The 18,147-nt window shown below is 44.9% G+C and overlaps 1 long non-coding RNA gene across 1 annotated transcript in view; it reads left to right on the top strand.

The window, feature by feature from the left end:
• Positions 1-10,608, top strand: part of LOC142828999 (uncharacterized) — a 42,391-nt gene extending 31,783 nt beyond the window's left edge. The window contains exons 2-3 of the long non-coding RNA XR_012903211.1: positions 9,585-9,723; positions 10,149-10,608. This is a non-coding gene — a long non-coding RNA (uncharacterized LOC142828999). The remainder of the gene's footprint in view (positions 1-9,584; positions 9,724-10,148) is intronic.
• Positions 10,609-18,147: the final 7,539 nt, after the last annotated feature.

Here is an 18,147-nt window from a genome sequence, read left to right as displayed (position 1 = left end):
AGAATTGGGCTATTAATAAAACAATATTTTGCCCTTATAGAACACTTAACATCTGAGACCCTCGAAGCACATTACAAAGGAGGTGAGTTATGATTTGGGGCCCTGATTCAAGATATCTTGACTTGGGGTCATAAATGATTTTACTAAAAAGGTCTCTCAGGCAACTTCACAGATGAAAAAGCCAGATATAAACTTGTATTGAATCTCAAATACATGGTATGAAAAAAAGAAAGAAAGAAAGAAATGTCAGAAAAATCATCTAAAGAATGTTTGAAGAATTGAGAAAAAGAATGAGAATAAGAAAGTGGAAGTAGCTGCACCATTCTATAATGGAGAAGAAGTAAGGCTAGTCAAACACCAGAATACTAGAGTGGTACGTGAGGCTTCTTAATGCAAGAATTTGCAGGATCATGAAGGTCTGATCTGGGGACTTATGAGGCACTGGATGTTGGGTTAATAATTATTCATATTTGTGTATTAAACACATACCAGACACTTACGATTGATGCAAAATGAAAACAATAGAGAATGAAGCTGGAGAACAGGTACAAGGCTCCCTGCTACTTTGCTACTCCTTGCTAACTCTGATTAGAGTGGTGAGAGTCTGAGGAGCTCATATTGCCAAAGAGAATGCCCAATGCATTCCACAGAGGATCATGGCCCAGGCAACATATTGTAAGGACCTTTCATTATCAACTTGAGCTGGATTTCACATAAAGGTAAAAGTCTACATACTTCTTATACATTGATCTTCCAGGCCACCTTTCCTCTTTGCTAGGTACTCTGCTTTCCAAATAGCACCTTATATTGAATGTTACAGGGTCAGCTTTCATGTTAATACTGCTGTGTTAAACCAGGCATGGCTTCTACTGGGCCAAGTGTGCAATCCCACTTGTTATCTTGCTCATTATTTCTACTGCAAGGTCATTATGCTTTACGTGAAACATTTACAATAAAGAGGCTGCCGAGCTGGAAACCAAGTTGATTTACTGACTTTCCTTTTCTCATTTTCTAAAAGGGACTCTGCAGGATTTCTAATCTCCCTTCTACGGCATTCAGTCATTCAGAACCGAAGGAAAGTGACTGTGCTCATAATCTTTTGATGGAAACTAAAAGCAACCTGAGGTTAAACAAAATGATCTAGGCAATAACCTTTGGTGTAAATTACCAATGAGATCAATCAGCCTGGGGAGAAATGGTTTTACTTCACAGACATTAGGTCTTTTAGTCACCACTGGAGTGCGAACAGCAAAAAGGGGGGACTCCGCATCTCAAACCCCAACTCATACCAATAAATACTGTGATCTGCAAGAGGCACAAGCAAGAGAGAACTGAATGTTCAATTTTCTTACCCACTTGTAGCCTTCACTCTCTGCATTTGGAACATAGGAAGATGAAAATTGCCCTCCTGGATCTGACCTGAAGTCTGGGTGACGGCAGCCAGTATCAAATATTTCAGAAACTTTAAGAATAGTTGTGACATAGTCTCATACTAACCTATAAGGGTATGTCTACACTAGCTCGTTAATTCGAGCTTGGTAGGCAAATCAGGCAACCGGAGTTGCAAATGATGCCTGGGATATAAATATCCCAGGCTTTATTTGCATGTTCCTGTCCGGCCGCCATTTTTAAATCCCCCTTAGTTCGAACAAACTGCCCGCGATTACACGCGTCAATTTAAAGTTAAACCGAACTAAGTCCTTAGTTCGGATTAACTGTTACACCCGAGGAGTAACAGTTAATCCAAACTAAGGACTTAGTTCGGATTAACTTTAAACTGCTGCGTGTAGCCGCGGGCAGTTTGTTCGAACTAAGGGGGATTTAAAAATGGCGGCTGGACGGGAACATGCAAATAAAGCCCGGGATATTTAAATCCCAGGCTTCATTTGCAACTCTGGTTGCCTGACTTGCCTACCTAGCTCAAATTAATGAGCTAGTGTAGACATACCCTAAGAGTAGGGATGGCTTTAAAATCTGAAGCATGAAGGTAATCATCTCACCCCCATTTTTTTCTGTTATCTTTAACCACTATAAATGTCCACTCCCATTTTGAGCCTGGAACACATATAATGTAACATGGAAGTAAGGTTCGATCACATATCAATTCCGACATGCATGGCAGTCCTATAAAGGTTTCTGCTGAGAAATCATTGTGTACTGAAGTTTATTTGCAAGTCATCTGCATGGAGCCCTTGTACCTACACAACTCTTGGTGTCATTATTTCTACTTGTAATACAGTAGCATCTGTAGGCTAGGTGTATTACATACTTATACATAGAAAGAGATAGCCCATGCAGCAAAGAATTCATAATCTAAACAAACAATGCCTAGGAGGAAAAAAAACCTTAGGCTATGTCTACCCTACAAGCCAGGGGTGTGATTCTCTTATTCATATGCACATACATGCTCTAGCTTCCAGCAAGGGTATGAGAAGTAGTATAACCACCATAACTCAGCTAGCAGCAGCGGAAGCACAACTGAGCTCTGTCAACTGCATACTCGCTGGTTTTAGGTGGGTTTATTTTAGATATAGATCATCTGAGCCTCCACTGTCACAACCTGTGCTATTGCAACTACACTGCTGTTTATACTCATGTCATGGGCTATGTCTACATTGCAGACTTTTTGCGCAAGAACGGCTGTTCTTGTGCAAAAACTTGCAGAGCGTCTACACTGCAAGCCTGTTCTTGCGCAAGTAAATGTCCTGTAAAACATCACAAAAGAGGGCTTCTTGTGCAACAGTTATTCCTCTCCCCATGAGGAATAAGCCCTCTTGCGCAAGAAGGCAATGTGGATGGGCAACAGGGGTTTCTTGCGCAAAAAACCTCTATGGCTAAAATAGCCATCAGAGATTTCTTGCGCAAGAGAGTGTCAACACCGCCATGGATGCTCTTGTGCAAAAGAACATCTCTTGCGCAAAAGCACATGGCAGTGCGGATGCGCTCTTGTGCAAGGATTCTTGCACAAAACAGTTCGGGTATGTCTATACTACAGCACTATTTCGAACTAACTTAATTTGAATTAGTGCATCTAGACCTAAAAACTAATTCGAATGAGTGTTTTGCTAATTGGAAATAGCATGTCCACATTGAGTGGACCCTGAACCGAAGTTAAGCCTGGTCGGAACCAGTGCCGGCAGGGCATCAGGTTAGGACTTAGAGGGTGGAGCTGCTGCCTTAGGCCAGCTGAGGGCTGTGCTTAAAGAGACGCGACCCCCAGCCTGGACAGACAGTTCTCAGGGTTCCCCGCTTGCTTGTCTAACTCGATGAGGGACAGCAAAGCAGTCCTGACTTGGAGTGCCATGAGTGCCCACACTCGGCACATCACAGCACTCGGCCATCAGTCCGGCTGCACTTGCCACAGGCTGCCATCCGGGGGGGGGGTCAATCGGGGGACTGTCAGGATCCAGGAGGCCCTGCAGGAGAGCTTCCACCCCGAGGAGCCTGCAGAGCCATCCCAGTCCTCCCCATTGGGGGCTCGTGCCCCATTCCTCCCTCACCTCCCTCACCTCCTTCCACTTACCCCCTCCCTAGCTCCCCTTCCTGATGTAAGAAATAAAGGACACGTTTTCAAAAATAGAAACTCTCTTTATTTAACAAAACTGTGTGTGTGTGTGTGGGGGGGGGGGGAATTAAGAAGTCGGGGAAGAAGGAGGAGGGGAAGTATAAAACTACAGTACACCATATCTTCAGTACTGTGTACAGACGTGGTCTCCTCACCTCAAAAAAGATATTTTGCCCTTGGAAAGGGTTCAGAAAAGGGCAACTACAATGATTAGGGGTTTGGAACAGGTCTCATATGGAGAGAGGCTAAAGAGACTGGGACTTTTCAGCTGAGAAAAGAGGAGACTGAGGGAGGATAAGATAGAGGTCTATAAAAGCATGAGTGGTGTGTACAGGGTGAATAAAGAAAAGTTCTTCATTAGTTCCCATAATAGAAGGACTAGAGGACACCAAATGAAATGAATGGGTAGCAGGCTTCAAACTAATAAGCGAAAGTTCTTCTTCACAAAGCAAATAGTCAACCTTTGGAACTCCTTGCCTCAGGAGGCTGTGAAGGCTAGAACGAGAACAGAGTTTAAAGAGAAGTGAGATAAAGTCATGGAGGTTGGGTCCATGGAGTACTATTAGCCAGGGGGTAGGAACGGTGTCCCTGGCCTCTGTTTGTGGACGGCTGGAGATGGATGGCACGAGATAAATCGCTTGGTCATTGTCTTCGGTCCATCCCCTCCGGGGTACCTGGTGTGGGCCGCTGTCGGCAGACAGGCTACTGGGCTAGATGGACCTTTGGTCTGACCCAGTACGACCATTCTTATGTTCTAAGCTCAGGGCTCAGGGGTCTCACTGGACCAACTTGATTTTCATGCAAACCTGCTCCTGGGTTCGCATGTGGCCTTTGGTGGCCAGGCTGGCAGCTATCCTGCCCTAGACGGCCATATTGCTGTGCCTAGTGCGAAGGTCGTGGATGTTGGAGGCCTCCCCCCAAACCTTGATGAGGTCCACGATCTCCACCCTAGACCAGGTGGGCGCCCGCCACTTGCAGCCCTGGGCAGGCTCCTAAGAGCTGCCAGCCTGGTCCTGGGAGGAGGCGGAGGGCTGGGTGGCAGTGGGTGGCTGGCTCATGCTGTGCCAGGTGCAGGGTCTGCTGGCTGAGTACTGGCAGGCTTGCAACTGGCATGAGCACTGTAGCCAGACCGTGCCCCTTGAAGGGCTCCAGGTCCGGGAGGGGGGCAGAAAAGTTTCCCTGGTTTGGCCCAGAGTGGCCACCAGGGCAACCTGGGAAGGGCTAGCCTCCAACTAGTTCGAATTAAGTGGCTACACAGCCCTTAATTCGAACTACTTAATTTGAACTAGGCGTTAATCCTCGTAGAATGAGGTTTACCTAGTTTGAATTAAGTGCTCTGCTAGTTCGAATTAAGTTCGAACTAGTGGTTTGCATGTATAGATGCTATGAAAGTTAATTCGAACTAACGGCTGTTAGTTCGAATTAACTTTGTAGTGTAGACATACCCTTCTTGTGCAAGAAGCCTGCAGTGTAGACATAGCCCTGCTGTCAATGAAAGCACAAATTGATATACGGAAGCAGGCTCATAGTGTAGACATGGCTTGGAGCCTGCCCTCTCATTCCCATCATGGTCCTTTGACATGCAACACACCCTACAGCCAGCAGTTCTAAAATACTGAAAAAAGCCTTTATAAGATAGATGGCACCATTCATTCCCATGCCTGTCGCTTTCAGGGATAACATCATACTCCATTGCTGCAACCAGATGGACAGTTCATCAACTAATCCATACGTGCTCAGCAGGCAGACTATTACAAGAGTGCTTCATGTCAACAAATAGTTAATACACAATAGGCCAAATGATGGTACTCCAGAATATATCATATTATTTATGGATTTGGAAGGACAACTAAAGTGTTTGGTGGATGTGGTTTCCTTTGTGCATCACTATGCCAGATTTTAACAGGCAACAGACTAGAAGGCCTTCTGTTTCAAGAGGATAGGTTTCAGTCACTTGACCTGCAAGAGAATCATCACCATGTCTTCCTTCTAGAATAATTTATATTCAGTTTGTAGTTTTCAGCCATTAGGAGGTGGCATAAATCCCTGCTTCTTAAGCAGGGCTGATTTTGTCCTGCAGAGGGCACAAATTTCCCCAGTACATTAAAAATAAGATCAATGGCCCTTTTTATAAGTTGCTCTTCATCTGCCCCAAGGGGGATTCCGGATAAAGTCAAAGCAAGGATAACTTGTTCAAATATCCATGTGATACTGAAGTTTGATCCTGAAAAATAAAGGATCATTCTGATACAAGCGTGTGTAAAATTAGAGCTATTTATATTAATATAGCATGAAATTGGATCATCCTGTCAAATCTATACCTCTTGAGCTCTTAATGTATTTAAATATGATTTCTTTTTTACATGGCTTTTCACTTTAATTCATTTGTTGAGCATTACAGGTTTTTAAGGATTATGTGTTCATTATGGAAGGCCGTTATGTGTGCTTTAAACCGAATTTTAGCATATACCAAATTAATTGTGGAAAGTGAACTCACTGTATTTTAGAAGTGAGAGTTGTGCTATTAATCTTCATGTCTGGATATAGCTAAAGAAATAGAGATGGTGCTGTGTCACAGAGGAGAAATTTTTAGCCAGTTGGAGGAAGAATCAAAGCTGTGAGCCCTGATCCATTTTACTCCTAAGAACATCTTGACATACACTGGTGACATACACTTCCTCCCTTGGTTCATGGCCCTTCCCTAAAACAGAGCTGGCCACTGATACTCTGGTAGAATAAGCATATAACATCTCTTGGAGGGCCTGTTTCTTAATTTTCAGAGGGCTAGGAGGTGACCTCGAGGAAGGCGGAGAAGGAGGGGATTGGATCAAAGTAGAGCTGCTTCTTTTCCCTTTCTCAGAATCTGAGTTCCTGTCTTTTGGATTCTAAGGGTGAATAAAATATAACAGCTGGAAGGAAAGCCACAAATCCTTGTGTTTCTAAGCTTCCTGACAGGACACTGTAATAGTCTAGTCCTCTAGTGTCTGGAGACTTGTGAAGATGACACAGCAGCTACTGCTATCAACAGAACTAATAGAACAACATCCATTAGAGCTGTTGCCTTAGGATCAGGTAGTGACAGGGTCAAATGGCCAACTGTACTTTGCATGGGTGCCCACTGAATGACTGAGGTTCAGTCAAGGCTGAGCAGGAATGTGTAACTGTGAGTACTATGTTAATGTACTCATCTGGTTTTGCCTCTGAATTCAGGGGCTGTAGGTGTATTAAAAGGGCAGAGAAAAACATGTGACAGTATTATACATGAGCACCTGCAGGGAAAGTACATTTTAATGCTAGCAATGCCTGAGTGAGATTTTTCTAAGCTCAAATGTGAGAACAGGTATGTTTAGATCCAAGATATAGCCAGCATTTAGCAGCAGTAAGTGTATGGTCTTTCCACTGCTATCCTGAAAGGACAGACAAGGATTGGCCAAGGTACCTTCAAGCTAATGTGCATAGTCTCCTTCTCTCCATGGATAAAACCTCCTCTTCCCTGAGGCTCTCTGTACGCTATGGGGTTTTTCTGGGATAGGTACCCCAGAAAAACTCTGCCATGTCTAGGGTCCGTGTCTGCTCTATCACTTTTTTTTTTTTTGCGGAAGAGCAGACGTGCTCTTTCAGAAGCCCTGTATTCCTCCTCCCACAAGGAAGAAGAGCTCTTCTGAAAGAGGGGGTGCTTCTGAAATTTGTCTCCGTGTAGATGGGCCAAATTTCAGAAAAGCCTCTTCCGGAAAAACTATCATAAAAAAAGTACACAATGGCAGAGCTCAATTTGTGTACCTTTTTCTGATAGATCATCATAGTGTACACATAGCCTGAGTCTGAAAAAATGAAGGATTTCAGAGATATCCCTGAGGTTCTGGAGTGTTAATGGATGGAGTTTGCACATGTTCTGCAGCACCAAGCCTAGAGTGTCAATGCATATTTACTATCACTTAAAAAATGAGGCTTAGTGTCTCAGAGATCTTCAACAGTTGGAATATTTTACAGTCCATAAAGAAAGAAGGCTTTTTGTTTTTAAAATAATGGCACTGGTGAGAGACTCCAGCTAGGAACAACAGCCACATTGACACCGACAGACTACATTGCAGTCATTTGTATCCAAATCTTCTTTCTTTAAATTTTATTCCCCTTCTCCTGGTGCCACAAATGCAGAGATGATAGTAAATTTAGATTCTATAATCAGGTTGCTTCATTGCTTTCTCCAGAGATTTTATACTGCTGAATAAATCCAGCATAATGTGCGCAGATTAGACGAGTTACTTAAAAGAGCAGACTGTCCTAGTGGCACATTTATTAATATAATATATAATAGGGATGTAACTGTACAGTAACTTTCTATTTAGCAAAAACATAAAAAACCCCAAACTGCTAGTGAAGTTTACTGGAGTGGCTCACTGCCCTCAAAACTGAATTATGTATCCAAATGGCTGTTATGCATCATACACTGGAAGCTTATAAACCATACTTAACTGTGCTGTGACTCTCAATATGGAAAGTGCACATCTATTATTTGTTGTAGGTGCAGCAGAATAATAGAAAATAATTATAAAGAAAATCTGTCTGCTACTCTGCAGACAGGTCGAGTGATTCTTGCACCATTATAGAGCAGTACTAAACTCCCTGAGTTAAGATAGACCTGTTTTTAGGAATGAATATTATATCAGAAACGTACCATCATTTTCAAATCTGTGACAGCTTTTTCAGATTACCGTGTAACCAGTTCATGGCTGGACAAGTCTGGACTGTAGTCTATAGTGCACCTGTAAATACCGTGTATTAATATAAGAATGATAAACACTATATAGGCTGCGTCTAGACTGACAAGTTTTTCCGCAAAAGCACTTGCTTTTGTGTAAAAACTTGCCAGCTGTCTACACTGGCCGCTTGAATTTTCGCAAGAACACTGACGATCTAATGTAAGATTGTCAGTGTTCTTGCGCAAATACTATGCTGCACCCGTTTGGGAAAAAGCCCTCTTGAGCAAATGTATTTGCGCAAGAGGGCCAGTGTAGAGAGCTAAAAACCGTTTTGCGCAAAAAAGCCCCGATGGCAAAAATGGCGATCGGGACTTTTTGCGGAAAAGCGTCCGTGCCAATCTAGACGCGGTTTTGCGCAAGAAAGTGCTTTTGCGCAAAAGCGTCCGTGCCAATCTAGACGCTCTTTTCCGCACATGCTTTTAATGGAAAAACTTTTCCATTAAAAAGCATTTGCGGAAAATCATGCCAGTCTAGACGCAGCCTATGGGTATGTCTACACATCAAAGTTAATTCAAAATAACTGTCGTTATTTCAAATTAACTGTCCTAGTGTCTAGACAGGCAAACCGCTATTTTGAAATAAATTCGAAATAGTGGAGCGCTTATTCCGAATTTGGTAGATCTCATTCTACGAGGAATAACGCCAAATTTGAAATAGCTAAATCAAAATAAGCGCTGTGTAGACGCTTATTTTGAAAAATGGGGCCTCTAGCCTTCCCAGGGTGCCCTGGTGGCCACTCTGGGCCAAACCAGGTAAACTCCTCTGCTCCCCTTCCAACTCCGGAACCCTTAAAGGGATAGATTCAGTTTGGCCACAGGGCCTGTGCCAGCTGTAGGCCTGCCAGCCCAGAGTCCGTAGGCACTGCACCAACCCAGTTGCCAGCATGAGCCAGTGCCAGCCAGCCCTCCACCACTCCCCAGGAGCAGTCTGGCAGCTCCCAGGAGCCTGCCAGAGGCCACAAAAGGCAGATGCCTTCCTTGTCCAGTGAGGAGATCATGGACCTGATCGAGGTTTTGGGGGAGGCCTCCAGTGTCCATGATCTCCACACTAGACGGAGGAACGCAGCCGTCTACAGACGGATGGCTGACAGCCTGACTACCAAAGGCCACATGCACAACCAAGAACATGTGTGCATGAAAATTAAGGAGCTGAGGCAGGCCTATGCCAGGGCCACAGGGGGAAGCTCCCAACCAGGGGTAGACCCAGACCCCTTCCCCTACTTTGAGGCCTTGGACCACATCACAGTCTGTACCCCCCAGGTGGTCATCGACGGAGGAGGAGGAGGATGATGGCCAGGAGTTGCAGGAACCTGGAGGGAGCGTACACTCACCCTGGACCCCCGAGGCATACCAGCAGCAATATCACCACTGTCTTCTGAGGCTGGGGAGGTCTCACCATGTGAGTGCCATCACTGTCCCCTTATGCGTGGCGGGGAGGGGGGGGTAGAGGAAGCCCAAGGACCGCGTGTGGGCCTTGCTGAGCACGGATCACGCAGCAACCTGTGCATGTGCTGCCCTGGCCCGTTACTCACACACATGTATGTATGAAGGCACATTACATGCTCCGTACCCCAGGGAGGGACACTGCACAATGCCCTCCCTCCACAAGCCCCCTCTACGCAGAGGCAGGGCACATCCTCCCCCTGTCACACCCACACTATATACAGCACAGGGGCATGGGTGCAGTCCTAGGCCAGCTCACACTCCTGGGGACAACAGGACATGATGGTGCGGAGACCTGCTGTCCTCACCTTGCAGAGGGGGGCTGGGCTTCACCCACTGTGTCCCCAGGGATAACTGACCACCTCTCTGGTTTCTCCACAGCTGCACCAGCTGCAAGTGCAGGGTGCACCACCCCGCCCCAGACATCCTCCCGCACCTGGGCCAGCAGGCTCACATGGAACCAGGAGGGATGTCAGCGTGGCAGCACCTGGGGTTACTGCAAAGGCCGGTCCACAGCCAGGAGCACTGGGTGCAGGAAGCCCTCCAGCTGCAGCAGGAGAGCTTATGGGAGCTGTGTGACCAGGGCTATGCCATCTGCGACCACCTGCAGACCCTGGTGCAGAGATTGCTGCCTGCTGCTGCTCCAGCCCCTGCTGCCACTCCAGCCCCTGTGGCCACCCCAGCTATCAACCCTCCTCCCTCCCACTTCTTCCTCCCCCTCTGAATCCCTCGCTATACCCACTCCCCCCCTGGGATGCTGAGACCCCGACACCTGTAGTGCTGGGAGACAGGTGGGCCGGCAAGATACCCAACCCTGAGCTTCCCCTCCCTCTTCCTCCCCTTGCCTCCCCCTTCCAGCTCCCTGCTCCCAGGTTTCCCCCTCCCCTCTCCCACCCTCAGCCCCCCCCGCCCAGTTATGGTCAATAAAGAGAGGTTTTTTTTGGCAACACGAGTTTTTATTTGATATCAGGAAGGGGTGTTAAGGAGGGGAAAGTGGAAGGATGTGAGGGTGGAATAAGGCACAAGGCCCCAGTGGAACACGCCAGGGAGACTTCACACCTCTTCAATCTGGAAGCTCTCCCGCGGAGCCTCCCGGATACCGGTAGCCCCCCGAAGGGCCTCCTGGCTGACAGCCATGCAGGACTACATGTACAGACCAGCCAAGTGGTCAGCCTCTGCCATCCAGCCTTGCAGGAAAGCCTCCTCCTTCCACTCACACAAATTGTGCAGCTCACAGCACGCTGCCACCACGTGTGGAATATTCCTCTTGGAGAGGTCGAGACAGGTACTGGCCAAAGGCACCCTCCACCACAATGTGGGCCTTGCTGAGCCTGGCATTAAAGGCCTGCCAGGAGGGGATGAGGTGTCCTGTGTAGGGCTTCATGATCCAGGGTTGTAGTGGCTAGGCCACATCTCCCACCAGGCACACAGGCATATCCATGTCTCTGTCCCTGATGTGGTGGTCAGGGAAGAAGGTCCCGGCGTGCAGCCTCTGGCACACAGAGGAGTTGTGGTACACCCACGTGTCATGTGCTTTGCTGGACCAGCCCACGTTGATATCCAGGAAACGGCCCCAGAGGTCAGACACAGCCTGTAGGATGACCTAGAAGTACCCCTTCTGGTTAATGTAGAGGGAGGCCTGGTGTTCCGGGGCACAGATGGGGATGTGCATCCTGTCGATTGCCCCCCCCCCCCCACAGTTGGGGAAGCCCAGGGCACCAAACCCCTCGATGACTTCATCCACATCAGTGAGGCAGATGAGTCTGTGGAGCAGCACTCTATTGATGGCCTTGACCACCTGCAGAGGGACACACAAAACCACCAAGAGTCACTGGGGTGCCAGGGTAGCTGAGAGTGCTCCTTCCCCACCACTGCCCTGTGACCCCTCCCCAGGAGCAACCTGGCCACCGCAGGCAGTCTGTAGTGGCTGGGGCAGAACAAACCCACCCGTGGAGGGGACTTGCACTCTCTTCCCCTCTTTTCCCTAGGGCAGCCCATCCCCTCCTCGCACCCTTCCTCCCCCCGCCACAGTGGCTGGAGATTGCCACAACTGCAGAAGTATTGCTTCAATGGTAGATTTCCCCATGCCGAACTGGTTCCCCACGGATTGGTAGCTATCTGGCATGGAGAGCTTCCAGAGGGCGATGGCCACATGCTTGTGGAGGGGAATGGCAGGCCTCATGTGCATGTCCCATCACTGCAGAGCTGGGGCGAGCCACTCACAGAGCTCAAGGAAGGTGTCCTTCTTTGTCCTGAAGTTCTGGGTCCACTGTTGGTCTCCTCAGCACTCCAGGACGATATGGTCACACCAGTCGCTGCTGGTGTCCAGCTGCCAGATGCGGTGGGGCACGCTGACATCTGGCCGCTGCTCCTCCACGGCCCCGAGGGTGGGTCCAGAAGAGGACCTGGGGGTTGGGTTGCTGCAGATGGTGTCAGGTAGTCTCCAGCATTTGGTGTCAGGCTTGCAAAACATCCAAAAAGAGCACCAGAGTGCCCAGGAGTGACTCTGGCTCCATGGTGCTGAGTGCTGTGGTGTCCTGAGTCAGGGCAATGAAAGCAATCAGAGAAAAAAAAAGTGCTTTGCTGTCCCTCAGTGAGGTAGGCAAGCAAGCAGGAAAACCTGAGAACCAGCTGTCCAGGGGGTCCCTTTAAGCACAAGCCTCAGATAGCTTCAGAGAGCAGCCACACAAAGCAACTACTGACCTGATGCCGTGCTGGAACTGGTTTCAGCCGCCCTTAAATGCGATTCAGCGTCCAATCAGTGTGGACGTGCTATTTCGAACTAGCAAAATGCTATTTTGAAATGCATTTTATGTGTGGGTGTGTTATTTTGAAATAACTTATTTCGAATTAACTATTTTGATAGTTTAACGCTGATAGCTTCAGATATTTCGAGATAATGCTGTAGTGTAGACATACCCTATGGCTATGTCTACATTGGCATCCCTTTCCGGAAAAGGGATGCTAATGAGACACTTCGGAATTGCAAATCCGCGGGGGATTTAAATATCCCCCGCGGCATTTGCATTTACATGGCTGCCGCTTTCAAGTAGGAATAAGGGATCCTCTGGAAAAGGGTTTATTTTCCGGAGAATCGCGTCTAGACTGGCGCTTTTCTCCGGCAAAAACCCCGAGCCGGAAAAAAGCGGCAGCCATGTAAATGCAAATGCCACGGGGGATATTTAAATCCCCTGTGGATTTGCAATTCTGAAGTGTCTCATTAGCATCCCTTTTCCGGAAAGGGATACCAATGTAGACACAGCCTGTGTGTGTGTGTACATGTGTCAATTGTAAGGAGCTGCTTAGAAAGATACAAGCTGATACCAGGAGTCTGAAAGAGTTGGATTTTTCCCCAGATGCAGGGAATGGTAAAACTTAGTAAACCAGTCTGTGCATTTGCCTGTCTTTTCTGTTTTCAAGGTATGTTTTCTCTGGATTGCTTATACTTTGTTAACTACCAGGTCAAAAGCAGAAGCTGGTTCAATATCAGATATTACCTCAACCACTTTGTTTCTCTTTATTCTTATAAATAATACCTAGTTTTAAGAAAGCTATTTAGTTACTGGTCGCTGCTGTCACTCTTAGGCTACGTCTAGACTTTCAGAAGAAGCTTTTCCGGAAGAGATCTTCTGAAAAAACTTCCTCCGAAAGAAAGCGTCCACACTGCCAAAGCACATTGAAAAAGCAATCTGCTTTTTCGAAAGATAGCGTCCACACTGAATGGACACTATCTTGCACGTAAGCTGTGATTACTATGGATGGAGTGGCCACCAGGGCACCTGTGCTTTTTCCTGGAGGCCTTGTTTTGAAAGAACTCCCGCTTCCCCATCCACTCACACCTTTTTCTGAAAGAGCTCTTTCAGAAAAAGGCTTCTTCCTCATAGAAAGAGGATTACAGGAAAAACCCCTCTGTTCTTTTGATTTTCTTTTGAGGGAACATGATTGCAGTGTGGATATAATTGAAGTTTTTTCAGAAAAATGGCCGTTTTCCCGAAAAAAACTCTTTAGTGTAGACATACCCTCAGAGGAAAGAGAAGCACAGGATCTGGACATAGGTCAGATTTACTGTGATAAATCATGGTGGACACACAGAGTACAATAATGCAAGTCTTGGTTAAGGGTGGGAGAAGTATGTGATTCTATCCTGAAGTATATGTTAAAAAAAATCATAGATTTTAAAGCCAGAAGGAACTCTGTGATCATCTAATCTGACCTCCTCTATAACATAGGCCAGAGGAAGAACCAAAATTAAATCCTGGTTTATGCAGAGAAAAAAAATCCAATATTGATATAAAAATTGTCAGTTATGGTGACTCCACCATGACCTTTGGTCAGTTGTTCAAATGGTTAATTACCTTCACTGCTACAAATTTGCAACTTATTTCTAGTCTGAATTTGTTTCTCTGCAACTTCCAGACATTGGATCTTCTTGTGTTTGACGATCCCATTACAAAATATTTGTTCTCTATGAAGGTATTTCTACATTCTGATCAAGTCACCCTTCACCCTTCTTTTTGTTATTATAAACAGATGGAGCTCCATGAGTCTATAACTATAAGGACCGTTTCTCAATATTTTAATCATTTTCATAGCTTTTCGCTACACTTTCTCCAATTTTTCAACCTCTTGAATTGTTGACATGAGAACTGGACACAGTATTTCAGCAGAAATGAATGTAGCATGAGTGCCAAATACCGAGATAAAATAACTTTCCTAGTCCTACTTGATATTTTCCTGTTTATACCCCCCAAGAACTGCATTAGCTCTTTTGGCTTTGGTATTGTCATAGATCATGTTCAGATGATTATTCACCATGACCCCTCTAGTCTTTTTCAGAGTCACTGTCCAATGGTTAGAGGCCTGAGCACTCAGAAGTCAGAAGCAATCAGAGTTGATTTTCACCTGGTAAATGTGAAATGAACATCATTGTCATTGGGTATATCACATATATGTCCTCAGTTCAAGTGTCCAATGCTTGTGTAAAAGAGTTGCCCTTGATTCTAAGAGGGAAGAATGAATCCAGACAGTGCATTTATAATGCAGTAAGTAACATAGAATCTATTAGGCAATAAGGACTTTCACCATCAGAGGCCAGTAATACATTCACAGTATATGCTGGATAGCATTTTATAATTTTCCCAGTCTGGAGGTTGTACCTATAGAGAGTCTACCTCATCCATGCTATGCTAATGAGCATGTTGTTGGTCTAATGTTTGCTTTCCTTCTCCCTTTGAGTTCATAACAAGTGGGATTCTACAGGGGTCTGTTTTGAAACTGGTTCTATTCAATATCTTTATTGAATAGATAACAATGAATAGATATTCAACTATTTAGATGATGGCATGGAGAGTATGATTATTAAGTTTTTAAATGATACCAAGCTGGGAGGGGGTTGCAACTGCTTTGTAGGGTAGAGTCATAATTCAAAATGATCTGGACAAACTGGAGAAATGGTCTGAGGTAAATAGGATGAAGTTTAATAAGGACAAATGCAAAGTGCTCCACTTAGAAAAGAACAATCCGTGTCACACATACAGAATGGGAAGTGACTATCTAGGAAGGAGTACTGCAGAAAGGGATCTAAGGGTCATAGTGGACCACAAGCTAAATATGAATCAACAGTGTGACACTGGTGCAAAAAAGCAAACATGATTCTGGGATGCACTAACAGGAGTGTTGTGAACAAGACACAAGAAGTCATTCTTTTGCTCTACTCTGTGCTGATTAGGCCTCAGCTGGAGTACTGTGTCCAGTTCTGGGTGCCACATTTCAGGAAAGATGTGGAGAAATTGGAGAAGGTCTAGAGAAGAACAACAAAAATGATTAAAGGTCTAGAAAACATGAGCTGAGAGGGAAGGCTGAAGGAATTGGGCTTGTTTAGTTTAGAAAGGAGAAGACTGAGTGGGGACATGATAACGGTTTTCAAGTATCTAAAAGGGTGTTATAAGGAGGAGAGAGAAAAATTGTTCTCCTTGGCCTCTGATGATAGTACAAGAAGCAATGTGCTTAAACTACAGCAAGAGAGGTTTAGGTTGGACATTAGGAAAAATGTACTCCTAATTTTTTTCCAGGGTCGTTAAACACTGGAAAAAATTGCCTGAGGAGGATGTAGAATCTCCAAAACTGGAGATATTTAAGAGCAGGTTAGACAGACATCTATCAGAGAATATATCGACAGTGCTTGGTCCTTCCGTGAGGGCAGGGGACTTGACTTGATGATCTCTCGAGATCAGAAGAGAAAATGTAGTTGATGCTCAAATTAATTTGAAGCACATGTGGCTGAAAATCATGCCCTAACTTAATATTATGGCTCAGTGTATTAGGAACTGCATATGGAATCTTTCACCTCTAGAAGGCCATTTCTGCATTTAAGTTAGCAATGAAAAAAACATGTTACTATTGGGTGGCTCTTTAGTGGCAGGTATAAAGTGACGTTGCTGGTTTTAATTCCAGTACTTAGGGTTACAAAAAAAGCCATGGTCAAACATGATGCTTCCAATTGCCCCCTTTTATTGGCAGACTCATAGAATCATAGAGTACTAGAACTGGAAGCTGGCTTATCTGTAGTTTCCTGGGTTGTTCTTATTTCCTTTTTTATAGATGGGTGCTATATTTGCTTTTTTCCAGTCTTCTGGTATCTCTTCTGACTTCCATGACTTTTCAAAGATGATAGCTAAAGGCTCAGATATCTCTTCTATCAGCTCCTTGAATATTCTAGGATATATTTCATCAGGCCTTGGTGACCTGAAGACATCTAATTTGTCTAAGTAATTTTTAACTTGTTCATTTTTTAAAATGTTAACTTCTAAACCCACTAAATTCACTGTTAGGCATCCCATCACCATCAATCTTCTTGGTGAAAACTGAAACAAAGAAGTCATTAAGCACCTCTGCCATCTCCAAGTTTCCTGATATTGATCCTCCCTTTTCACTGAGCAATGGGTCTACCCTGTCTTTGGTCTTCCTCTTTCTTCTAAAATAGTTGTAGAATGGTTTCTTGTTATCCTTTATGTCTTTAGCTAGACTGAGATCATTTTGTGCCTTTGCCTTTCTAATCCTGCCCCTGCATACTTACATTATTTGCTTATATTCATCCTTTGTAATTTGATCTAGTTTCCACTTTTTATGATTCCTTTTTGATTTTTAGATCATGTAAGATCTTCTAGTTAAGTCAAAGTGGTCTCTTACCATACTTTCTATTTTTCCTACGCAGTGGAATAGTTTCCTTTGGGCCCTTAATAACGTCCCTTTGAAAAACTGCCAACTGTCTTCAGTTGTTTTTCCTCTTCGTGTTGCTTCCCATGGGACCTTACCAGCTCTCTGAGTTTACTAAAATCTGCCTTCCTGAAATCCATTGTCTTCATCAGACAGGCCTGCGACTTTATGGGTGCAACCTTTGTTGTTCAATCTGCACTATGTGAACTGCTCTCCCTACTTCCCTAGTTAAATTGACAGAGCGGTGAGGGAGACGTGCATGCTACTATTTTTCTTGGTGCACTTGTTCTGCAGATAAAAGGCATCAGTCTCCAAGGCTAACAGCCTGGAATCATTCACTAGAAGTAAAGAATTCACACACATGCTTTTAAGAAGTGGACAACAGTGGCTATTCTACAGCTCTGTGAGGACTTTATCCTATCTGTAGTAAACAGGAGCAAACCTTTTCCTCTGAAAACCTTTCTTGACATAAATTGGAAGGTGTTACCAGAGGCAAAGATGCACAGACAAGAAGAAGTGTACTTATGATAGCCAGTTTTCAGAAATCAGTCACAGTCAGGTAATTAAATACTGGGAACTTTGTGGTATGCTGGTCATTCTCCCTGTATCAGGGGTTGTTACCAGTAAAGACAATGGACAGTATATAAAACACTAACAAATGGGTTAATAAGTTGTAGGTGCCGATACATTACTATCAAGATTACTTCTCAGGTAATGACACTGAGTTCTGATCTAATGGTTCTAATTTGTATTCTCACTGGAAGTTGCTGCCACTCAATATTCTGCTGGTTTAGTTGTCTGGATGGATTTTCTCTGATTTAATCTCCATATATTGCTATCTATCTGTCATTGCCATGGTATCTGACCACCTGCTTGAGTAACTGAATTTAGCTCTTAATTAATCTCTGGAATTTTAGCTCAAAACACACATAACAGTAATGGTAAAAAATATAGTTGAAAGACAGTATTGTTCATAGCTGTTTTATCGTATTACCATTCCACAGTGCTGGAGTGATCGACTGACCCAAAGAAAGTACACTAACCATGCCTTGCATTTCCTCTATGAATCATAAAATAGATCATATTCTGATCAAGGGCAATTGGATATTTCCAAGCATATGACTCATTTAAAAAAGTTATCTTCTCATTAGGGTTCGTTTTGTAA

This window comes from Pelodiscus sinensis, chromosome 4 (assembly GCF_049634645.1).
Source record: "Pelodiscus sinensis isolate JC-2024 chromosome 4, ASM4963464v1, whole genome shotgun sequence".
Classification (NCBI taxonomy): Eukaryota; Metazoa; Chordata; order Testudines; family Trionychidae; genus Pelodiscus; species Pelodiscus sinensis.
This window is presented reverse-complemented; position numbering and strand designations above follow the sequence as displayed.